The 25,116-nt window shown below is 40.1% G+C and overlaps 1 protein-coding gene across 1 annotated transcript in view; it reads left to right on the top strand.

Annotated features, from left to right (window-relative positions):
- The first annotated feature begins 7,936 nt into the window (after positions 1–7,936).
- The window catches only part of CDH11 (cadherin 11), a 78,948-nt gene continuing 61,768 nt past the window's right edge, over positions 7,937–25,116 (top strand). Inside the window, exon 1 of the mRNA XM_086757936.1 lies at positions 7,937–8,140. The gene's annotated coding sequence lies outside the window, so the exon portion shown is untranslated. The remainder of the gene's footprint in view (positions 8,141–25,116) is intronic.

Raw genomic sequence — 25,116 nt, 5'->3', positions numbered from 1 at the left:
CCCTTTCCCATGTGTGGATGCTGCAAAGCTACAGGGCCTGATCTGAAGCTCGCAGAGGTCAATGCAAAGCCTTCCCCAACTTCTGTAGTCACTGGATGTGCCCTGTTGAAATCTCATATCTCATGTTCTTTCAAATGTAAAACCTTAATGTTTATACTGATTTCTAATAGATGCCTAAAGGACACAATTTTTTTTTGGGTGGAAGCTTGTTAGATTATCTATCTGGACATGAATTAAGGACACATATATATCTGAGTTTCCTGAGGTGAAGCCTGTCATTTTTAAGCATGCTTCTCATCACCTCTCTGAGTATGATTTATAACCCTTGATCAACTTATATGTGGAACTAAAAAATTCTATGCAATATTGGTTTTATGTTATTAGGAAAAAATATTACCAGACTTTAAATAATTATCTGGACTTAAACAAAATGATACCTTATTATACATAGGATTTAAAAAAAAAAAATCTTTTACTTAGTGATCAATGAAATTTTAAACCATGTGGCAGATTTATAGTAAAGCAGCACCATTTCATTTTTCACCGAGTTTAATAACTGAGATTGTTTTTGTGTTTTGTGATTGATTATTGTGTGAATCACCTAATGTTTTTAGTTATGACTCATCTGACAAACTCTAAAGTCCGTTAAATTTTTATCTTCTGATAAAAGCGATATTAAAGAATTATAATCTTGTGGACTTTAAACAGTCAAGCAAACCTATATTTCTTTTTATAACTTTTTTTACACCAGCTCATTAGAGAAAAGTCACTTAGTGTTTTTTTCAGTAGCAGATAGAAGTTTATGCAGTGATAGCATATCACTTGGTCCAGTATTATGTATGGCTTAAAGCAGAATTTATGGCTAAAGGTTTGTAATTTTGTCATTATTTTGCTAGTCTATCTACAACAGCTCAATTAATAATTGTTTACCGAACTCCTGCAATCATGATAGTGATTGATGTCCTGGATCTGTGCAACACAGTTAGTCATACACTGATGTAAAAATGCCTTTGATTATGGCCTTGTATGGATAGATAAGTAGCTACAAACTCATAGTACCTGGAATAGCATGGGGACATACACAAAAATCACAAATAACAATCTGAAATACTTGAGGCGCATGCTGGGCAAGATTGACTATCTCAAGCTGTGGGCATTAAATGAAGAAAGATCTTTGTGCTAGATAAGCATGACTGCCTGGTGCTCATCAGTACAGAAGGGCTAGCAGCTGAGATTACAGGAACATCATTCTCCTTTAAATCTTCTGGGGCACACTTTGGGCTATTTGCAAACTGATGTTAGATATACCCAATATACATGTAAAGAGTATTTGTAGCTGAGCAGAAGAACATTCTAACAAATAAAATGCATGTTCTTTAAAAAAAAACCACAGGAAAACAGAAAATAAAAGTAAAAATAATTAATATATCTTTTCTTAGGTTTTGGAAGAGACATGATCATTAATTGTACAGCATATCCTGCACAAAATATGTGACATTCAGAAATGGAATTAAAAGATATAATTATTACCAGTTATTTAGCTATGCTGTATGATGTATGTACAATCCGTGCATGCTCTCTAGTAAGATGCAGTCATTTTTTCCAAACTTGTTTTCTAGTAAAATTAGTTGCATAAGCTATGAGTTAAATACATTTGGAGGCCTCATCCTGCTTGACTGCCTATGCAGACTGCCATACATGCAGATGTGTGTGCATACACATATATATTAAAATGTATTTCTTTCTTTTAATGTGCAGTGTCAGAAATAAATGAGTCTCAAGTTCCTAACTAAATAATACCTTGTCTAAATGAGAAATTTAATTTTCTGATCTGTATTTCTAAAAAAACCATTAGCAAAAGACATTGATACATTAAAAAGTTTATGAAGTCTGTCTGACTCACCATTTAGGCTTTTTTTCCTCCTGAATTTTTTTTGAGCAGTAATTTTTGGAACTATAAATAAAGTCTATAGTTGCGAATCTACGTTGGTCAGCAGACACTTTGCATACAGCATTTTTCAATAAATGTCCTTACAAATACTATTGTCCTGATACTCTAGTTCAGCATTGTAAATACCACACAGCCGGGGCTTGATCCTTGCTTGGGTCAAATCCGTAACCCAAGGCAACCAAAAGGCTGTCTTGGTGCCTCTGGAGATTTCCCAGGCTTGAGAGAACCCTTCAGAACATACAAGCTGAAGAATCCAGTCCTGCCTGGTCTTCAGTACATCACAGCAGAGTTGAGGAAATGGGATAATGACCAGAATGCCGCTGCATCCTCACTTATCACAATAGTTTTTAAAACTGAATAAAATAGTCCCAAAAGATTCTGAGGACTTTATCAGGGTAAGATGATCTCCAAGTTCGGTTACAGAAACGTCTAATTGTCCATACTCAGTATGTGCCAACCAACTTCCTTAGATAGTGTGAAACAAGGTAGCTCACATCTTAAAAGTCCTAATAAAAATAGACGTACCTTTAAAAGGTCTTTGAAAACTGGAGAAAAATAGACTACTTTTCTACTGCAGCCTAAATGAAATTGGAGTAAATTCTGCTGTCTTTTGTGGGTAGGCAGATGCTTATTCTGTGGCCTGAGTCTGTCTACTTGGGTTTGACTGAAGATGAGGATTTTAATCTTCATCATGAAAACGAGCTAAAATGTGAAGTGCCATCAAGGCCAGACTCCATCAGCAGAGTAATGGGAAGAGTTTCACTTCACTCTGGTATAGGAATGAGACCTTTTTTTTTTTTTTTTTTTTTTTGTAGTGAACAGGGAAAAGAGATAACCAAGCCCAAAATATGGGTTCTTCCTTGATATACCAGGCACACCAGTCCTGTATTTGAAGTACCACCGTGGGCACCACTTGGAATAATGATTCAAGCTGATGATTTATCAGTGTAGCTAGTGCACTTACAAGAAACTCCATGTACACACCTGAAATTTAAAAAACAAAACGCTGCATAGCACTGTTTATAATACTGTAGTATTTCCGTAGTTCAGTTTGGTTTTTACTGTAATCCTCTTCCCACTTCAAAATTACCTTTTCTCATCAGGTTTCAGTGCTTCCAGTATAACCCACTGGTATAGCCAAAGAAAGATTTTTGCATTGCTAAATTTGTGGAGATAGTTTCTGTATCTAGTTACTTTGTGTAGAACTTTTTTTAACCTCAGTGGTTTCATCTTTGTTTTAACCTTCCTTAAGTAAACACATGTTGTTATATTTTTATACTCCTACAAGGTAAGATATTTGTTATTGGAAGAAACAGCTTTAGATACTCGCTGCTTTGAGCTGTCCATTCTTCATTGTGTAAAAGCCTTGTTTCCTTGCTGCAAGATGTACACTTAAGTTATATTCTTCTCAGACGCTTGTCTTCTCACTGTGCTGGTATTCTGGCTTTAATTAGTTTTCCTTTTTTTTTTTTTTTTGAGTCATTATGAAAATTTTTTTTCTCTCCTTCAATCCTGCTCACCCTTCACATTTTCACATAGGAATCAAAGTTTGCTTTGTTTCATTAGCAAAATGACAGTGAAATTCAAGGGCGTTTTGGACAACGACTTTGTTCAGACTATGTGGAATGTCCTTTATTATAAACCTCTTCTTCTCTTTCACTGTCTGTCTTACATCTTCCTAAACACGCAGCTCCTGCAGATAGCAATATGCTGTTTGTGTGCCTTTTAAATCTCTAGTACTTTCCAGGTGAGAAGAAAAGTGTAGGAAATTGCAGGTCTGTTAAAGGTAGCTGAGAAGGAAGAGAGTCTGTTGGAAGCCATGTGGGAAAAGGGCCTGTAGGGCCTGGAGAACACGGGGTCAAAAGATGGAAAGAAGTTTTTTCTTTCATACTTACTGCATAGATGTGCCCAAGCTATTGAGTAAATGGGACACTGATAAATTATTTTGAATTGCGAAAGACTTTTTGGAGTTCAGTTTCCAAAGTTCACAGTTTAAGCTATTTCACGTACCCTCATACAAATGTCTAGCTTAAACTTATAATATACCTGTTTATGCTTATTTCATGAACTCAGCTGCAGTGTTTCCTAGAACAATGATTCAATTAGCAGAAGTGCATGTACCCCTTCAGATGCTTAGAAAACAAATCAGCCAGCTTATTTTCAAATGACAAATGGGTTACCTTACCCAGCAATGAGCAGAATTTTAACAAACTTCAGACTCTGTAAACCCACAATAGATAAAGAAACCTTTTTTTAGATTTCACAGATTTGTTTTCACAGATGTTCTTAACCTAAATATATGGATATGCAAAAACAAATACTGTTTAAAATATGTATAAACTTCCTTTATTTATGTCTGACACTGATTTTGTTCTGACACCAGGTTTCAAGCAGCTGTAAATGCTTACTCCCGACCTCACTGTACTTCCCTGCTGCTCTGCCATGACTTCCATGGCAGCAGGATAGCGAAGGCCTGCTTTTTTGGTTTGCATCTAACATTTTGTGAAGAGAGGTAGCAACTGTATTTAGAAAGATTTTTCATTAGTTACTCTGATGCTCTCCACATTGAATTTACATTGGCTTCAGCATGCCACTCATAGTTGCCATCTAGCCCAAGGCTTCGTAGGCAAAGAGTCACCAACCGGTAGAAATAGTCTGCAAAGGCAGAAATTTGCAGTAGCATGTCCTCTTTTCCTTGACTTTGTGTAGTGAAGGAATGGCAAGGCCTGACCTGGGCAAGCTATGAAAATCTCCCATCGCATGTGCTGTGGATGCACACTTGAGCACTGGTTGAAATTCAGTGGAGTAGTTCTGCAGATGTTCCCAGGTACCCTCCCTCCCTGCACACTCCTCTTTTATGTGACCCGCTGTCAGTTCTTATGCAAGGACTCAGTGCAGTAGTTCTCCTGAAATGATGGAACTGCGTGTAACTGCTTGAATGTAAACTGTAATGGCTAAAGGGAATATACCAAATGTTGTCATTTAGCAGCGTCACATAATGATTTTGGTTTGACCACTTCTTATTTTCTGTATCTAACATAAAGAGTAGGACTCATCTCATCTGACTTGTAGATGGTTGTAGGCAGGTTTCTAGTCTGAGCAAGTTCTTAAGAACCCTTTGGTATGTAGAGAGGTGTCTCCAGCTAGTGGCCTGGCCCAGTTGGAGGGACTTCTTTCTTTTGACATTAAATGAACTTTTTCTACAGATAGCCTACTAGATACTCAATTTAAAAATGGCTTAAGGTAGGTGAAATAAGTTCCATAGTGGTTATTAATGCAATCAGAATTGGGCCTTAGCCAGAGGTGCAAACACATAGATTTCAGCAGAACTTTTGCTTTAATTTTGTTTGCAGATAAGTACTGTCTATCTAGAGATCCTACAGGAAGATGAACAAATGAGAGGAAAATAATAGCAGAATCTGATTAGTTTACACTAAGATTTCAATGCAGAAGGAAGGGAGGAAACAAGCCACTCACCAGATCAGATGTTACTACACTCATTTGTTAACATGCTGCCTTGAATGGAATTAATGAAACCTTTCATTATAGATCAATATGCTCTTTGACTAGGGAATATTATGGGTACCTATTGTATATGCTTAATTAGATTGAAATTGCTTTCACATTTCCTTTATATTGAAAAAAAACTGATCTCAGCAGTTTAAAAAAGGAAATTACAGAAGTCATCACCTCCACTGTGCTGCTAAAGCCAGCAAGAGAAGGGAAAAAGGGAAAAAATTGTCAGCCAGCTGCCCAGCTCTGGGCTTCAGCTTAGTGGCTATTTTGGCAGAGCTGCATTAAGTAGTACTCACTGCAGTGTATCCATAAAGAAAACAAATGGTAATTATCATACTATTGTCACAGGAGACTGATGGTGTCCATTGCCATTAAAGGCAATGGGTTTGGACTATATGGAACTATTTTGACTATATTCCCTTCCTCTCATATTTTCTGTCCAAAACCAATTTCTTAACAAAACTATTCCAAATTAATGTGCATCACCCTCCCTCCTCAACTACTTCTCCCCAAAACATTCTTGAATGATCATTTACATGTTTTCTTTCTCAATGGCAATTTATTACTCCTTAAATTTTCTATCAAAACCTACTCCTAAAACTTTTCTTAGCACTGCAGCCCTATTCCTATAAAAAATAAGGCCCTTAGGACTTCAATACCAATTAATTAGCTGTCTTGTTACCTCATGCTTTCAGCCCAGCCCAGGGTGTGTCTGGGGTTGTTCACTATTTTCACCTGTCTGTCCCAAGCTCTCTGTTTTCCCCACCAGGCCAGTTCCCCTCGTTAGTCACCTGCACCACGCTCAACCTCCTGGGTGCCAGAACATGGTCCTGGGTGCTGCGCCAGTGCCCCAGGCCATCTCACCCTGCGTTCACCTCGAAGCCCTGCCGCCTGCGCCCTCCCACCTCCTGGTAGGCGCAGGCCTTTCCCTGGTGCACTCGTGAATCAAATTGTGAACTCTCAACTTCTCTCTGAAGTAAGTTTTAGCCTTAATTCTCCAAGGGCCCTGGCTGTGCAGCGAGGAGGCTCCTGCTCTTTCCCTGGGGCTGACACCAGGCAGGACTTGCTGCTCCGCTGAGCTGGGTTTCATGTCCCTCGGCCTCCTTGGGATGCATTGTTTATCAGCTTTCTTCCTTCCAAATTCTTTGTTTGTACAGCGGCAGCTTTTGTGCCAATATTTTTTTTTCTTTGCCTGGAGTTATTGGCAGAGCTAATTAACCACAGAATATAAAAGCCTTGTTCTTCGGGGCCGAGTGGTGCGGTCACAGAGCAGCATGAGTGCTGCCTGGTGGCGTGGGGGATGAACGGTCGGATGGGTTGGCTGAGGATAGGCAGATTATCCTCACAAAGCGGTACCTGGTTATTTCCAACAGCGAATGCAATCCTTGCTCTTGAGGGGCTGCGCATTGCATCCTTCCCTGCTCTGCTCTGTGCTGCTCTGCAGCTACACAGATGGCACTGACTGTGCCGACAGCCACCTCGCAGTGCACAGGTCTTGGCTACTGTCGGGAAAGCTGATGGGTGAGAGGGGACCTGCAGACTCACGTGTGTCTCTGTGGGCAGGCCAGGAGTGGACTGCATGCTCCCTCTGGGTTTGGACGGGTACATCCACTCAGGGCACTTCTCTCTGGGCTCACAGAGCTCAGCCCCACCTGGGAATCGTGCCTGGTGTTTTCACTTTTGGTAATGAAAACAGTGAGAGAGCAGCAGCCCCTCGCTCAGGTGTGTTTGAGAAGGGTCAGCATCTGCAGCCTGCCTGGGCAGAGGGGCCTGGCCTTGGATGTGAACTACAACAGAAAAGATTTTCCAAATCCAAAAATGCTGGGGGAACTTTTTCTCCCACTCACTCCCCGTGGACAAATATCTGATCATGACAGGAAACATGACTGGGTTCAGCATAAAATGCCCCTGCTGTTTGTCCGGCTCAGGCGATTTCTCTGTCCTATGAGGTAGGGGGTAGCCCCCCAAGCAGGAGACCCCCGGTGGCAGGGGCTGGCCGTGCTCCGGGCTCTGGCGTGGGTCTCAGCCCACCCGCGGCGCCGCCGTGGGGTGGTCCTGGGCTGCCTGCGGAGGAGCGGCGACAGGGAAGGGCCAGGGCATCCCTGCCCGTAGCCCCACCAGCACAGCGCGGGGGGGAGGTGGGTGCCCGCGTGTCCGAGGAAGTGCCGAGCCGGCCCGTGGGGTGGGGGGATAGCGTGCCCTGCCCATCCCAGGGGCTGGCTGGGCGGAGGGAGAGAGCGCCCTGGGCTCTTCGCCCCCTCACTTTGCCCCGCCAACCCAAACTTCTCCCCCGCAGGCGTCGGGGGGGCACTGGGGACGCGGGGCCCTGCGGGAGGGCAGGCTGCGGGGTCTGCTGTCCTCTCGGGCTGGGGGGAAGGGAGAAGAAAATAAGAGAAGAAGCAACAGCCTCCAGCTTTCCCTTCCTCTAATCTTGCTTCACTCCCCCTTTGCTCCCTCTCCCTCCCTCTCCCCTTTCCTCTCCCCTTTCCCCTCCCTCCTCCTTTCTAATTCCTGCCGCTAGCTCGGAGCCTCATTCGGCAGCCGCTGCCCGTGGAGTGTAACAGGCTGAAGATGCTGCCGCGTCTGCCGGCCGCCTGCTCCTGAATGGGACTCGCCTCCTCTCCCTCCTCCCAGGGCGGCCAAGGCGAGCGGCCAGCCCCGCCGGACCCGCAGGTAAGCGGCGGCCGCAGCCGCCTGCCCTGGGGAGCCGCGGGGAGCTGCGGGGCCGGAGTCGCCTCGGGTGAGGAGGGCGGCGGGGTGCGGGGCGCGCTGCTGCCGGGCAGAGAGGCGGCTCAGTGAAGGGGATGGGGGTCTTCTGGCAGCTCAGGGCAAGAGGAGCGAGCGGGAGGATGCGTGTGTGCGCCCCAGAAACTTGCCACGGCAGCGGGGCTGGGGGCCAGGCAGGTGCGCGGGGAGTGGGGCCGGGCGCGGTGCGGTGCGGGGCTTCACCGCGGCTCCGTGCGAGGCGGCCGGCGGGGCGAGACGGCCTCTCCGAAGGGAGAAAGGAAACACTGTGGGAAACGGTGGGGTTTTTCCTTCGGCTCTTGCTTGGGGCGGGGAGGCGAGGAGGGAGGAGGGCGAGTGTTTGTCCGTTTTAAAATGTTCCTCCGGTTAAGCAGATACTGAAAGCCCCGAACGGAGAATCTTTTACTTGCGCTGTAGCTGCCAGACATGAAATGGATACGCAGAAATTATGAGTGCATGGAATGAAGGATACTCTATCCGGAATAAAAATGGGAAATACTTTGATTTATATTTTCCTTTTTTTTTTTTAAATTTATTTCTCCTGCTGGCTTTCAGATGCATTACTATTCACAAGGTACCAAAATGGTATCTGTCTCTCAGACGGGCTGGTCCAAAAAGCGTGAGACTCTTGGGTGATACATACATAAGCACATCCCTAAGAAAGGTAAAATAGATCAGGCTGCAGGTCCCCGTAAATACCATTAACTTTTAGAATAAAAGTGCTCCCTGTGCAGTCCTTCGGGAGCACATATAGCAGTCTGACATCATGATACAAATGCCTTTACCTTCTATAGAAGTCTCCTTTATTGTCTGCTCTTTTAAATATTCATTTGGTGAGGAGACAACCAGTATGTGCTAGGAGATCTTCTTTGTACCATTGCTACAAAGGACAGTGTGGCTGTGTAAGGCGGTATTTACCTACCGAGATATCTGTGACAAAGAAACCTCTTTAGCAAATGAGGTCACTAATTCAGAAATTGGCCCTTTTTAAGGAGAATGCTCATTTCTTTTTCGTGTTCCAATGGCTAGTAACTCCCTGGGAAAGACTTTCTTCCTCTTGATTTGTGATGGTGCTACAATAAGAATTTCACAGACTCTGCACCCCTCTATTGAGAAATATTTTTAATTATTTAATAATTAAACTGTTGAATGAGAAAATCACCAGCACTCCGCCGTTACTGAATGTCCGTCTCTTTCCCCCTCCCTTGCTCTTATGCTTGCTTCAGTGTTCCCAAAGTCTGTGTGATTCTCCAGGTAAATACTTTGTTCTCTTTTTCTATTCTGGCTAACGTATACCAATAGATAAATTTGCTTTCAGAGTAGAAGTTTTGCAATAATTAATCTGACATCTGCCTCAGTCAAGTCTGTCCACTGAGATTTGGAACACAAGTCAATGATTGTACTCAATCCTTTGGTGATTTTTATATGGAGAGATACATAGAAGTGTGTGGAAGTGGGATTGCAGATGTTTGCTTACAAACAGCGTTTCCGTGGCAGAGCGGCACAATTCTTGTTGCTGGGGAGATGGGCAGCAAGGACTGCAGGGAGGTTGGGAGCAGAAGGTCTGGTTTGAGTTTCATACCTTAGCACACACAGCGTTTCTGTACCATATTTCTTAGTCTGCTATGCTCTAGAAAACAGAAGTTTCTGACTGTACTTCTAAAGTAGTTCTTCCTCTTGCAGGAGAACAAGAGAATAAAGTTACAGAACTAAGAACAAGATCTTCAATAAAAGATGTGGGAATTCTTCAGGAAAACTACCTAAAAGACATCTTTGTCCTCCAGGCTCTTGTTCTTAGGCCCTGGAATAGGACTTTTTTTTTTTTTTTCCCACCTTAGCCTTGCACTAGAGCATCAGAGAATGACCACAGACTGAGAATGCTATCTATAGACTTCTCTACATCAGCTTTAACTTTGCTGAAATTTTAAGTGTTGCCTGTCCAAAAAAATCACTAAGAACTGGATTACTTCATTATCAGAAATGCTGCTACAATAGGGTATGTCAAGAGATGAGATAAGTCATTGTGATTTATCACCAGCAGTTTCAGAAGGAAATATGTATAGAAATGGTTGATTGAGAGACAGGACAGCAAAATTAATTTATTTTGCATAACAATATGAGGAAACTACAAAGATTAGAAGATTTTTGTGATTTATCTGATAAAATGCTTAAAAAATATATCATGTGATTTCAACTTCAATTAATACGCTATTCTGACAACATTTGACACATTTAACACATTTAATTTAGTGTCAGAAACATATGTGAAGTTCAGAGTTCCAGTAGACTGACTCACATTTTTGTCTCCTGCGAATGCTGTAACTAGACAAAGCATAACTTGAAGAACAAATGTTTTATTGCTGAGATTTCCACAATATTCTTAGAAGTTATTTCTAGCTAAGGCGTCATAGAAATTTAAAGTAATTTCAAACTTAAAATGAGTGTCGTCTCTTTGGTGAGCCTCCTAAACCAATATTGAATCCATTTTGTGAGCTGGATGTTTAGTGAAATATTTTCAGTGTGTGAGAAGCAGAGGTCTCATCTGGAATCAATTAATTTAAAGCAGTTTAGCAACATACTTTCTAGAGTCTTTTTGTGTCTGAGTTTTTCTGCTAGCATTTTAAGTTAAAAATCTGTGTATAATTTCCTATGCTATAATCTTTTTTTTTTTTTTTAACATCCATTTTATTTTTTTTTAAAAAGGTACTTTAGTTTTCATTGTCCCTTTGTTGGGGCCAACCCAAAGCTTAGGGAAGTAAATGGGAAGATGGCCAATGATTTAAATGTAGTTTGGATCAGGCACTTTGTATGAATTAGGACTTACTTTACACTCAAGTGTTGTGATTTTGTCTCTCATATATATATTTTGCTTTATCTCTTATGAGTTAAAGAGTGCTGTAGTCCTACACTTCTAAAATTCCTTCATGGTATATTAGGAGTAGAATGTAGTCCAGTGTTTGAGTTTTGATACGGAAGGCCAGGGGTACTCTTAGACTGAAATTAGTGATTCGTTAAGCGCAAGCATACGCCGACCCCGTTTGTTTTCTTTTCTCGTGTAAGTAAGGACTTCAGCGTCATTTAGGTCTTACCAGCGGGTAGCGAATTTGCAGGCGACGCTCCCGGAGGAGAGGTTTTACCCGAGGGGCCGGGATGTGGAAACCGTTCACCGGGCGCTCACCTCGCTGCGCGGCCGGGGGCCCGGAAGCGGCGGGGGCGGCGGCGGCGCGGAGTTCGCGGGCTCGGCCCGCGGCGGGGGGCGGGGGGGGCGGGCGGGCGCTAGGGGGCGCTGCTGCTCTTCGCCGCCGGCAGCGCGGGGAGCGGGGTGCGGGCCGGCTGCGAGCGGCGCGGCGGGGCCGGCGGCTGTCTGGGCGGTGGGTGGCGTTGCCTGCGGCGGCGTCGTACCGGCCCGGCGCTCCCTGCGAAGTTCTGGCGTCGCGGAGGTCGGGGCTGTCTGAGGGGCGGCGCGGCTGGAGGCCGGGTGTGAGGGAAACGGCTCGGTTTTGAGAAGCAGCGGCGTGGTTTAAGGGGTTTGCTATCGCCCTCTTTCCTTTCCAAAGACAGTGCTGGTTCCTGCTATGCTAAAAGAAGGAGTTTAAAGACAGAAAAAAAAAAAAACGATACAGTGAAACAAACAAAAAATATTTCTTTGAAAAATATTGTCATGCTTGAGAGGTCTTATCAAGGCATCCTTGATGGAAAAAAAAAAAGGTATATTAGGCCAAATTAACCTAATTTTACCTCTACACATCTAGGTCAGTGGAGCTTACAACTGAAGAACTGAGAAAAGTGGGTTGGTCCAAATTTTTTCGATATATCCTGTAGCGCCTTGGAATATGAAAGAAATACATAAAGTTGTTACACCCCATCATTGCAGATGCCGATCAAAAGGGACATATGTGACAGTACAGATTTTAAATGGCTGTGGGTGTGGAGGGAGTCTCGTTTGTGCCTGTACTGTTCTGGTGTCCTTCCCTAGACACCCACTTCGGGGTACTGCTCAGGGCGGGGTGCTGGGCTGCACGAATCTTTGATTTGACTCATATGCACAGGAATTTGATAGGTCTAAGAAATACATTCTACAAGTAACAGAGTGCAGAATTTTATAATATTGTGTTATATCCAGTTGGGCACATAGGCAGCCGGAGAAGGTAATGTGTCCAGTAGAAATTGTCTGCAACTTTAATGCTAAAAGTGGACAACACAGTGCTGTAATAGTTGTACAGTTTTCTGTTAGTCACCTGATCTAGGATGTTAATTAAGAATTATCTTAGAGTAACAACTCTCGGTGAGAAGAGTTAGTAACTACTGCACCACTTTGCTGGAGACCACTGTGTTGCAAAGAGCAACCCCAGACCCATTAACTGCTCATCCTCTGTGCTCCAAGGCAGGCAACAGCCCTGACGCTCTTAGATGCACTCAAGGTGGGTGGAAAAGTCAGAGCTGCCATCCGTGTTCAGGGCCCTTCTGAGAACATTGTGCACGGCTGGGACATTAGCGGTGCCTTGCAAGCCAGCAGGAATTCTGAGACAAATGTCTGGAGCAGCCAGCCCTGCTGCTGAGCAGTGCCCCTGGGGAAGGTGACATTATGGTTAATTTTGCCTGACAAAGGCAGAAGGCCTTCTTCCATAGCTGCTTGGGTGGTGTGATGGCTTTCAGGCATCCCAGTCCCACTGAGCTCTGCTGGCTCCATGAGCCATAATTTAGCGCTTCAATTTTAAAGTGCTAGCTCAAGCAAATTCTAAGGGGTTTTTGTGTTTTTTCTCTGAAGTTTGGCAATGAGTAAGAGCCCTCTCCCTTCTGAATCAGCAAGAGTTCATCAGAATTCTTAATTGTAATGCAATGGCAGGCAGAGTTGGAGTGGTAGAAATCAATGTAAATGGATTAAAAGAAAAGGACCAAGTAACTGAATGTAAAAGAGGAGCCAGGATTTTCCAGAGTAATTGATGAACAATGTAGCAATAGGTTTCCAAATAGAATTTGTTATTATAATGTTGATTTAGTACTTCATCAACAGATGAACTGTAGCCACATTATAGATAAACTAACATAAAATGCGATTGTAGATCATGACAAAATTGAACACAACTTTGATACATGGATGTAAGCTGTAGGAAGTACCTATTTAGACAGTAATTACACTTAAGCTTTCGTTTAATTGTGTTGATAAGGTCTGATACTGTTCCAGTGAACTCACAATGATGCTGTGGAGACAAAGGCCCACACAGGTGAAGACTGGAGTGATGAGCAGAAGGAATTGTGTTCAGTAACCCTTTAAAGCACAATTCACAGAATTTCCATGTTTGTGAGCTTCACAGCACTGAGCATTTAGCTGCCTCGTCTTCGTATGGTGCAACTAGTCCAGGTTTCCTTGCCCTACCAGCATGCATCAGCACTACCCCATAGCTTGAAAACAGCCTGGGTTAGATGACTCTGCACAGGTTTGTTCCTTGCTTCTATCCTCACATTAGCAAGTGGGATAGAGCTTAAATTTATGGCAAACTCTCTTGCAGCCGCCGTTTCTTTTCACGTGAGCTCCTAATCACACAGAGCCCGTGCTAGCTTGGTAAGCTAAAATGTTCTTTAACTGGATGTCAATCCCATTGAAGACCTGCTTCTTCTGCACTGCGTTTCAGTGCTCTTCATTTTGTACAGTGCCGTCATCAGATGTTCCATGTAAGAGCATTACATTTAAGGTTAAACTGGTGCCATTGAAACTCTGGTTGAACATCATTTTTATCCCAGTGAGGCTGCTGATATATATTTTTAAATAAAATAAAACTTCAGAAACATATTAATTGGTCTCTGTGGTTAAGTTAAATAGTTAAATACATGCATACATATCATTCTGCCAAGGATAAGTCATTAGATCAGTATAAACCAGAAATGATAGCTCTATTTGAATCAGGAGACTAAACCCTATTTCCATTAATGCTAACTGTTTTATTAATACATGCGTGTGTCGGCATTAAGTCGTAAATTTAAATGGTCTGTCCCTTCTTGATTTAAAGTAATTATCTCAAAGATCTTGGCTGCTCAATGAATAACTGCCTTACTCCTTTCATCTTTTATCAACTTTTTTTTTTTTAATGTAGACATTGTAAGGTGAACAAAAGAATTAGAATTTGTGCAAAGTTGGCTGGTATTTGAACCAAAAATGTGTTTTCATTACCAGAGCAGAATACCTGTTAACTGTACTAGACCCCAGACAAGGGTTCTCAGACCTTTTTAGGGTCATATATCATTATGTACCTGCCTGCATCTTTATGTGTATTTTATGCATATTTATATTTTCATTTATGTAGTTAAAATTAATTTTTATGGGTTATTGGAAAATTTTGATTGAAGCAACAGGTAAAAAATGCAACCTTTAAACTTTTTGTTTGAGAAAATTGTCATTCAAAAAGTTTATACCTAATTTTTTGAAATAATATTTTAATTTTGTCTGAGATAAATCCTACAGTATATACAGGACTTTGAATAGCATTTAGAAAACAAAAAAACCTAATCTCATTAGCACTAGAAAACACACTTGAAATTTTAGGATGAAATCTTGTTCTTTTCAGAAGGGTGCTTCTGACAGGCATTTCTCCTTGTCAGCAGACCTGACCACATATTGATATAATTAGGTATTTCTAAGTATCTCTCAGGTTATTTTAGATCGCTATTCAAGACAAAATTTTAGTGCATTTCTTCACTACAGGGTACTTTCTGGTCAGGGCAGAAATAATTGTAAGCTTTTTCTGAGGAATGACCAATATTAGCATGGTTGAATGCTGCCAGGTTAATTCGATACCTACAGCGCAGTGATCAAAACCTCCAGTTTCGTATTGCATGTAACCATCACTGTTTAACCACAGAGATTAGCAAACCCATGTAACTGAAGAATCACTCAAACATTTATCCAATGCACACAGTGAACAGATATTTTTAAAGATAATGGCTCCTTCCCATTCTCTTTCAGTGTATTTTTCTTGCAATTGAAATTCCTGTGAAGATCTTCAATAACTTCTATTAGTGGAAGTTACTGTTCATTCACAGTTCCAAACCCAATTTCTCCAGACAGAAGAGGTTCCAAAATTTTGAAAAGAAGTTGAATAATAATTTTACTTGGGGCTCTGATTCAAATAGAAAACTCTGTCCGCCACTGATTGTTGCCTTTTTATTTGTTACCATTGCAGTTATAGCTGGTGTAGCTCAGAGAATATGGTTGATTAGTATGCATTTCAATCCTTTATAGCACGGTTGCAATTTACATAGCATTTCTTTTTCTAAAGCAAGGAGAAAACATAGCAGGCATTGGCATTTACATACAAACAATTTATCATTTACATACAAAAGAGCTGATTAGGTAGCAACACAAGTGACTGAAGGTCAGGCTTCAGATGGTCATTTATAGGTCTTTCTGTCTTTTAAATGGTGAATTTTGCAATATTTATATGAAAAAAAAATGTTATGTTCATAAACTATGAATATTTAGGCATGTTTCAAGTACTAAATTTAACCATCCTCCTAGAAATGTCTAGTTTGTGGCTTTCTGTGGCGCCGTCTTTAGCTATACCCTTGTAGGAGAGCTGGTGTAAGATGATCCCTTCCTCAGTGATTCCCAATCCTGTACTGCAGCTCACAGTCTACTGATGTGTACAAACAAAGTTGATTAAGAGGCTTCAGAGCTAACTGGAGTATCTGCATGACCTGGGCTAAAATAAAATATGTACAATATTTAAAGTTACTGTTTGTATGACCTTGGCAAGATTGAGCCTGTACTCCTAGGCATAGTTCTTGGTTTCTCAGGTTGCTGCATCATCATCCTGAGTTCATTGAACTTCTTTATGTTTAGATGGTATTTCTCGTGCCTCAGTTTATTAGCTTCTGCTCCTCCACAGCATTAAATCTCATATTCAGTGAACTTTTCACCTTCAAAGTTTCCCACTTTTCAATGCAAACTTTGCTGTACCCTACCATAACGCCATTTCATTAGATATAGCGGATATATTTCTAGCCTTCCTTTTTATTTTCATATTTCTGCTTTACTCAGCCATCGCCACTTATCCTCAAATGTGGAGACATGATTGTCTGATTGGTCAGGCTAATCCAAAACTTGCCTTCTCCTTTGGCTGTTGCTTCTACCTGAGTTAAACAAGGGCTCCCCATTACTGGGCTGCAGTGCAATCAGACCCCTCACTACAGCCTTGTAGTTAGTAATGTCCAGTTACTGGACACACATTACTTAGTTTCTTGGATCCGTAAGCAAAGATCTTACTTTCTTTGTGTTTGGCTAGGGTATATATCAAACTACTGGGAGTAGTTAGATTTGATAAAAACTAATTTTCAGTGTATTCAGTTACTTCCAATATATTTACTTTATAATAAAGAATACTCCACATTTAAATAAGGTGACGTTTGTGTGGTCTGAGAAATACTCAAGCAATCTCATGAAAAAGGAAATGGAAACCAGCCTTACTGCCATTTGTACAGAGTATGCAGATGTCATATGTATCTGGGACACGAACTCCATTGAAAGAGGAAACACAAAGATTTACTCCGTGCTGCAGTGATGTGCTGTGATTCTATAGCATCACAAATTGTAAGTGGCTGCTGGCCTGGGTTTTAAAGGAGCAGTCAAAACATATGATGAAAATCAAAAGTCTAATTTTTTTTTTTTTTTAATGGCATTGAGTTGACATTGAATGCCACCTTATTGTGATCTTCAGTATGTATTTGTACATTTAGAAGGCTGTGGAAATGTCCATCTTATTTAACAAGATAATATTTAATGCTCAGAATTTATTTGTTGTTGTTGTTAGACTTTTTTAATGACTTCTCTGAGCAGACATGTTTAAACTATTTGTCTGATGTTTACTGGGTAAAATTCTGTCTGGTCAACGTGATATAACACAGAGAAATTGCATTGGAGTCCATTCAATTGACATTGGTATTATTGAACATTATCCTTGATATGGAAATTTTAAACTGTTTTTGGTAATTACGTTAACTCATGTTTTTAAACAGAGTTTACATGGAGGTGTGCACTTCACGGGTAAGCCAGTTTTCAGTCCTACTAGTGTCAGGAATGCTGTGAATACACCATCATAAGTAAGAAATTGCACTAATACTTGTTTAATTATCTAATAAAATTGTTTCAGCCAAACTCATTTCTTGTTCAGTCAAGGCTATAGAGAAAGTGCCAGCTCTGATACTTACCAAGATTTGACCGTTGCTCGTTGTCATGACCTTGACTTTTTTTGATGAGCTAGAGGTCAGAAATTGTGCTGGCTGTAATTACTGCCTTCGTAAGATTCTGTAGGTCGTTCTCTGCAGCAGACTTGAACCAGATTGTCTACATATATCAGATTACTGAGGAACTGGGTGCAAATCTGTGTTTTGTTCTCCTAGCTGTTAAATCCTGTTTCTGACTATCGCCATATAGAGTCTGTGGAACAACTTAACCTTTTCAATACTTCCCTTCAAAAATGAATGACTAGCAAGTTATTTCTTGAAAGCTGTACATAATGTGAGAGCTACCAAAAATGGGACTTTTAACTTTTATTTATTTTTTTTCAAAAAATATACAGAAGGTCACTGATACTTTATTAAGAAAAGAAAGAAATGTAAATGAAATTAATAATGTGTACAAAAGAATTTTCTATTGATATTAAAACATTTTGCTTATTGGAGGAGAGAAGAAGAATGTTTTTGCCTAGAGGTATACCCCATCTGGAAATTAAATCAATTTTTACTAGAAACAAAATAATTCAAAGTAAACTGCAGAAAAGCTTGTGTTTTAACTGTTTCCGTGTACTTAAAAGTAGACTATATTTACCCATAAATGCCTTGGGCAGTTTATTACTTTGACTTAACGAATGCTAGTTGCTTCTTGAATTTGAGATCAGCAACTCCTCCTTTCATGCTTCTCAATAATGTTACAAGGAGTATTTTCAGTCACTCGGATGTAACAGTTTCCCGTTTCACGTGCAGTTGTATTTGCAGCTCCTGTGACTTAATGGAAAAAACATGAAATTGTATGCATATTAACTTACTTTCTCCTTCTTACCAATCGATTATATGCATTTCCCCTTTAGGCTTTAAAAAAGGCCCCAAGTTTTATTTTCCAACAAACTAGAAACATACCAACTTTTTAATAACATATCACGTGTTTTAAATGTAAAGACATGAATTTCTATTTACATCCGCATGCCCCAAAATAATTTGTCTGTTATCTATAGTAAGCCAGGCATATTCGCTATTTTTTTTTTAAGCCTGTATCCTTATGAATTGAGATGTCAGTCTGGATGGCGTGAATCCTTTCCACAGCTGTGCCTTGAAGGGCAGATGCCTTTCTACCATGAATTATACCAGAAAAAGTCCTGTTGCAAAACTCTTTTTCCCTAGTTCATGGTGGTCTGGTGAGATCATTTCTATAATCCATGGATCTGTTGCTAAAATTAGGAGTATATATGCATATGGCTGTGTTGTTGAAGCTGTATAGGGAACTGAGTTAAGAGATCCTTATACTTTAATTATGCTTTCTAATGATGCTCTTTTAGTAATCTCCTCACATCTTGAAAGATTCCTAGAATGAATAAAAAGGACTATAGTTCCTCATTTATGGAGAGAAATTCTTTTAGTAATCATATTGAAAATTACAAATCATCTGAGAGCATCTGTATTGACTTCTAGTTTCTGTTCCATTTTGCAGGAAGCATGGCTAGGACTTTGACTTGTTAATGGCAAATATGACTTCGTGCAGGTCCTTGCACTTGAGGAGAGGGAAGAACGAAAAGCTTAAATCTATCTATCTGGTTTTTTTTCTGGTTTAAGAGTTTTCTTTCACCTGACTAGATGAGTCTCTGCCCACTCAGGTTTCTTTTCGGGGAAACAGTTGGAAAGCACGGAACGTGATGAAAACTCTTGTATTGCAAAGGCAAGCCCCCTTGCTTCTCAGAAGTATTTTTGTGTGTATCAGTGACATGCCATCTAAAGAGCAGCTTCCAAAGCATTATATTAAGGCAAGTTAACTTGACTGAAAATAATCTCAGCTTGTTTAGGAGGGCGAGTTGCAGCCTTTCAGTAAACATCTCATCGAGTCTGTGGTGTAAGGATCTTATTGGACCTACTATCCCTACTATACCCCTGTTGGAGCAGCATCCCCAAATGACATTTGTGGTGCTTACTTTGAAATGCCAGAGCATTGTATAAAATCGGCTACTAGAGGCAAAAGGGTTAAAAAATGTATGGGCTAGTTATCTGTCTGGAGCTTCAAACAGCCACATCAAAAAGGAACTGCAGCAACTCCTTGATCAAAGCTCAGGTAATTTAATTATTTGCCTTCATGAATCAAGGGGTCCTTGAACAAGCTCAGGATGTCTGGATATTAGAATATGGGAAATTTATTGTTTCACTCCTTCTAATATTCTAACATCAAAGAGAGTTTTTTTCCTATAAACAAAGCAGTTTGAAGTCAAAGAATCCAAGCAAAAGCTAGTGTGGAGAGATTCTGTTTTCTAGGATCTTTGTAAGCTGGAAATTAAGCTGATTCCTGTGAGGCGAGATATTTACCACTGTGATTCTTTGTGTTTGTTTTATATAACTAAACCTGTACCAAATCTTGCAAATTGAAATGCTTAGCTCCTACTTCTGAAAGTTCACTTAGTTGACATTGTTTTTCCTGTTTCCTAAATTTTATGTGATTTTTCATGTTTATTTTGCAAATCTCTGTTTGCCAAGCTCTAAGTGGCTCTTTGACCACATCTTGTTTTGAGATTCTCATTAGCATGGTGTAATGTCCGCTCTGCACCCTAATGTGGAGGAGGGAGTTCATAGCTGATTCCTTCAGCAGCCCCAGCCAAAAGTCAGAAGAAATTTAGGGTGGTGATAGAAGCCCATGGTCTGAAGGAACAGTGCTCAGTCCCAAGTGCTCTCTGTGCTTCTCGCCATTGGTGGCGGTCACATTAATTCAGAATTAATGAAGCAAAAATTGGTTGGCACTTTTAAAACCCTAAACATAGCAGAGACGTGCGTGCTGATACAAGAATGGATTCTCAGCCTGCAAAAATGAATGTCACTTGGTTTTGAGGAAAGATTAATTCCTTTGTGTCTTTCCTTTTTATTTTTATTTTTGGATTTTCTTCTTTTGGTCCACTACATTTCCTTTCACAGCTGGGGCCCAACCCCTCTTTTTGCCACATTCATGGACCAAATGTGGCATACTAACATTTCCTATGGTAAGTGCCAGTCTTCATGTGTGCATTTGTATGTTTATCTGCTATGTCATTTCTACATCAAAGTTGTCTCATTGCCTGTGTTGTCCTGATTCTGTATGTGTTATATTCATGTCCTGCAGCAATCCTGTGTGTCAAACTGCTCTTGGAGCCAGTGAGATGTTTCTGTGCAGAGTGCTTCCTTACATCTTAGCAAGAACAGAAATAAATTAGTGGGAGACAAGTCAGTAAAGACAGGAAACAAATCCAGTCCCTACATGTGGTAACAAATGTTTCCAAGAATAATATGATATAAATAGAAAGAAAATAATAATGGGTTGGGTCATCCTACCCTCGCCTGTTTAGCTATGAAATAAGAAATGCCACACATTTCTACTACTGCAGATCCTTTTGCAGATGAAAATTTTTCTTTAAAAATGCCATGGAAATTTTTATAGAAAAAAAAGGACTGCAAAATGCAAAATTATTATAAATAATCTAATGAATTTTCTCATATAACACAGTAAATAATTAAGACAAGATAACAATGCAGTATTCTGCAATTCATTGTCATGCTGGTGAGGAGCTGTACAAAGTATTTTGTTTAAAATGGTGACGTGCTGCTTGGAGAGACATGCTCCTCTGCTTCATGTAGAGAAGGTATAATCTACTTCACATATCGGCTAACTGAAACAGCTCTGTCGGCTACGTACACTGCCATTTCTTACAATAAGATTACAGAATGAAATCAACTATACATTGTAAATACATTCCAAATTCCTACCATAATTACCAGGTAACTCTGTTATTGAAAGAACACATTGTGTGAAACTTTTGAAATCACTGAGTCTGATTTTTTCAGTGTCTTCAATTTGGTCAGAAAACTTTCTTTTAAGTTTGAAAGACCTTGCTTTTCCTTTCAATTAACTAAATATGTTCAAGTTACTGCTGCATGATAATCTCATTCCATGTTTCCCAAGAGATCAGCCAGTAGAAAGGTGATTATTTTGCTCAAAGTGCTGTTACTTGGTTGGTATGATACCAAATCTACAGTAGTGTCCAAAACAGCAGTATTATAGTCAGCCGGGCCGTATTGCCAAGAAGTTTTATGTGTGTATATATATATATGCACCTGAGAACATGCACTCCTCCTGAATGTCTATCACAGTTTTACTGTGAAATCTCTGATTTTAAACAGGACTATATAGATGAGTTTATGGAAGCCTTAATTTCTGCCATACAAACTATGTGGTGGTGTGAGTGGTTATGTTTGCCAGTGAATGATGTGGTGATAGTGCACATGCCTCTGCCATTACCAGAGGGGGAGGAATTGATTAGCAATAACACACTTCATTAACACTGCACTTTCTCAATCATTGTAATTGTGGCTCTTCCCCTAAAACATCAAGTGGAACAGGTTTCATTTCAACCAAATCAATCTAATGTGTTAAAATTTACATAATTTCCTCTCATTGCATTTATAGAGCAGCAGGAATTTTAATTTGCATTGTCTGTATAGTCTATAATCAAAGTGTTAAGAGCACAAGGTTTATTCATTATGTATGGCATGTGGTGACAAATTTACATAATAAGCTGCATCTTACTGAAATATTGCTTCTTTCCCCACCCCCACCTTTGCAATTTTGGCTATGACTTACTTCTATATATATACTTTATAAACCTGTTAATTAAATTACGCGAGCCTTTGAGTTCCATAGAACATTTACTAGGGAGAATTTAGATACATAGGTCCTCTATGGAGTGTCAGAGAGCTACCACAACATACGATTTATCATTTAGATCTTTGAATTATTGAGTTTTATATGTGGCATACATCAGACAGTTCCTGTCTCCTTTTTACTGCTGAAGTAAAGATATCCAGACTAAAATGTAGGAATATACATTTATTTTTATTTTGTCATACTATCTTATAATGCAACAGTATAAACAAATATATTCCATGTTTTAGTATGTACAGAAATTCAGGTAGTACAGGATTTATGTACATTTGGTCAAAGAAAACCACTGTAGAACCTCTTAACAGAAATGCAGAATATATTTAGACATTGACAGTCATGCTATTAGTAAGAGGTTATATGGGCAGATGTTTCAGTCCTTTTCTGAAACATTCATACAAATAATGTTATTAATGTACAATTAAATCCCAAATCTGATGTTAGGAGTTTAAAACTGTCGTAGTGCATTGTATTTGAATTGTATTTTAGTCCATGCTAAGAAAAGGGGGGGGGTATTACATGCATGGTGACTTGTATTTTCAAGTTACATAAATATAGGAGCAGACGCATATCTGACATTTGTGAATATTTCAATCTCTGTATGAAACTGGAATGAAACTTTGGTTTATATAGTAACTGTTAGCATCCAACATGTGCCAAAATGCTTCTAAACAGTGTTACATCAATGGAGATGCAACAGCTGCACACATAAAATGAGAGTGAACACTTAACTAAGTTCACATTACTAAAGTTATAAAATTAATACATAGACGGTCGGATAAGGCTCAGTAGATTGAGAGGTTCAAAAGACAAATGTAAAGCCAGTTAACCTTTGAGAGAGGGAAAATCCAAGGAAAGGGGAGACTCATTTTGCAACTGCACTCACCGGTAAAAGGGCCTATTAAAGTGATTATGAAGCTGTACAGTGGCCACTTTTATTTTCAGCTTTTCCTGGAAGTTACTGTATGTGTTGCACAGTCCTTTAAAATTCCGTCTCATTGTGCTCTCAAGCTCCTCTGACAGGGACTGTTTTGCCTGCCTTCCATCTTTTTTTCTTCCTTATTTTCCTACCATTTCTCCACATCTTTGAATATTGTTAAAAAATCTGCAAGTAACTATCAAGAGGGGAAGGCTTACAGATAGAGGCATGTAATAATGATGGTCTGTTTGCCCAGTCATATTCTCAGAGATAAACAATGTATATGCTCAGTATTCGTATTCTTATAGTGGATCCATTCCAAATGTATGAAGAGTTAGGTGCAATACCAGTTCATACCATCTGAGGATGTGCCCTCTTTCAGGAACAGCACCTGGAGGTTGATTGAACCAAGTGATGTTCTGTGTTTACGTTTAACACAGATGAATGAAACTACCGAGTTCAGTTTTGGAAATTTCTCTTTATGCAGTAGCACCTCAGAGTTGGCTTGGTCCTGCTGCTGTGAGCTTTCTAGGAGAATAAGACCTGCTGAAGCCTAAACAGAACTGAACGGAATCTGCTATTGCCATGAGAATGAAATGCAATAGTCAAAGCAATATATCTTAACCAGCTCTGCTGATGTGATGTTCAGCAATGCACCTACTGCTGAAGGCGCTATCATTTATATCCCGCTTCATTCAATTTGAGATATAGTTTTTCTTGTCCATGGCTTCAGCAGCTGTCATGTAGATCAGACTTCAGCTAAAATCTGTGTTTGTGGCACTCTTTGTGAATAAGAAAAATGTGTTTTACAACCCGATGTGAGAGATGAAAGAGAAATCAGATAAGTTAAAATGTTTTAGAAGTTGTCTCTTGTCTTTAGTTTGTCTCTTGAAATGACTATAGAACTTGGCCAGCCAGTAAAACAAAATAAAATGTACAGTAATCAGTTGAATAGCAGATTAAGGTATTTATTGTAAATACTGTGATGCTACAAACAAACAGGAACACTTTTTTTTTTTCCCCTGCAAAATAAAATACAGTTTCACTATCTAGTCAATAACTTAGCTTTGTTTGAAAAGGCTATAGCTAATCCAATTAGAGAAATGCCTAAGATTATGGTAATTAAAAGACCAACAGCACTTCCTTTCTAACTTCCTGAGGGATGGTTTGGGATCCAGGCAGGAGAACGAGGGAATGCTTCACCTTTCTTTTAGAGGCTGCTGTTTGGGCAAGACTTAGGCAGGCTCAGATCAGACTCACTGGGATTGTTTTTCCATTTGTACTTTTCTTCTTGTGTAACATGGAATTCGATCTTTTTATAGTATCATCTGGGGCTTTTATATAACAAATGTGTTCCTCTTCCAGGACCCACACCAGTGGTGAAACCTTTTGATTTCTCAAGCTCTCCTCCTATGGCACGTTATATGTATAGATTTTTGGTCTTGTATTGCATGCCTTATGTTTACTGTAGCACGCATTGAAGCCTATTTGCTGCATACGTATGGTCGTGCTTTTGAGTGGATGCACCTTTCCAAAGTACTTCTGCATTGCCTGCCTGAGGTGGCTGGAGTTGGAGAACAGAAGTTTCTGGTGCTCCTCTTCTTTTAGTAGTACAATACCTTAGCCATAGAGGCAAATTCTTTGCTTATTTGCATGACAACGCAGAAGCGAGAGCAGAAACCCCTTGTTTAAGCACTAATATTTACAGTGGGCTTTAAAAAAGTTACAAATATTAATGTTGACAGCTTTCAAAGGAAATAGATCAGCTGCAAACAGACAAAATATTCCACTAATTTAGTGGTTCTTTCCCTCCTTGATCCTGTTTCAATTCAGGGACTATACGAACTTCAGTATTTAATAGGTTTTTGGAAACTGAGTTTTTTTCAGGGAAAGATCAGCAATAGGACATTGCCGACTCTAGAGGAAAAATGAAATGTCATGTAACTGAGATAAGTGCTACAACTCTTTGTGAGGCAATTTCTGTATTTTTTTCCTGCATGATTACATTTTATAAATATCCTACTGCGTACAGGTATGTTCTCATCTCTTCCC

The sequence above is a fragment of the Chlamydotis macqueenii genome, chromosome 13, assembly GCF_036417535.1.
Source record: "Chlamydotis macqueenii isolate bChlMac1 chromosome 13, bChlMac1.mat, whole genome shotgun sequence".
NCBI lineage: Eukaryota > Metazoa > Chordata > Aves > Otidiformes > Otididae > Chlamydotis > Chlamydotis macqueenii.
Note: the sequence above shows the minus strand (reverse complement) of the source record. Positions and strands in the feature narration are given on the sequence as shown.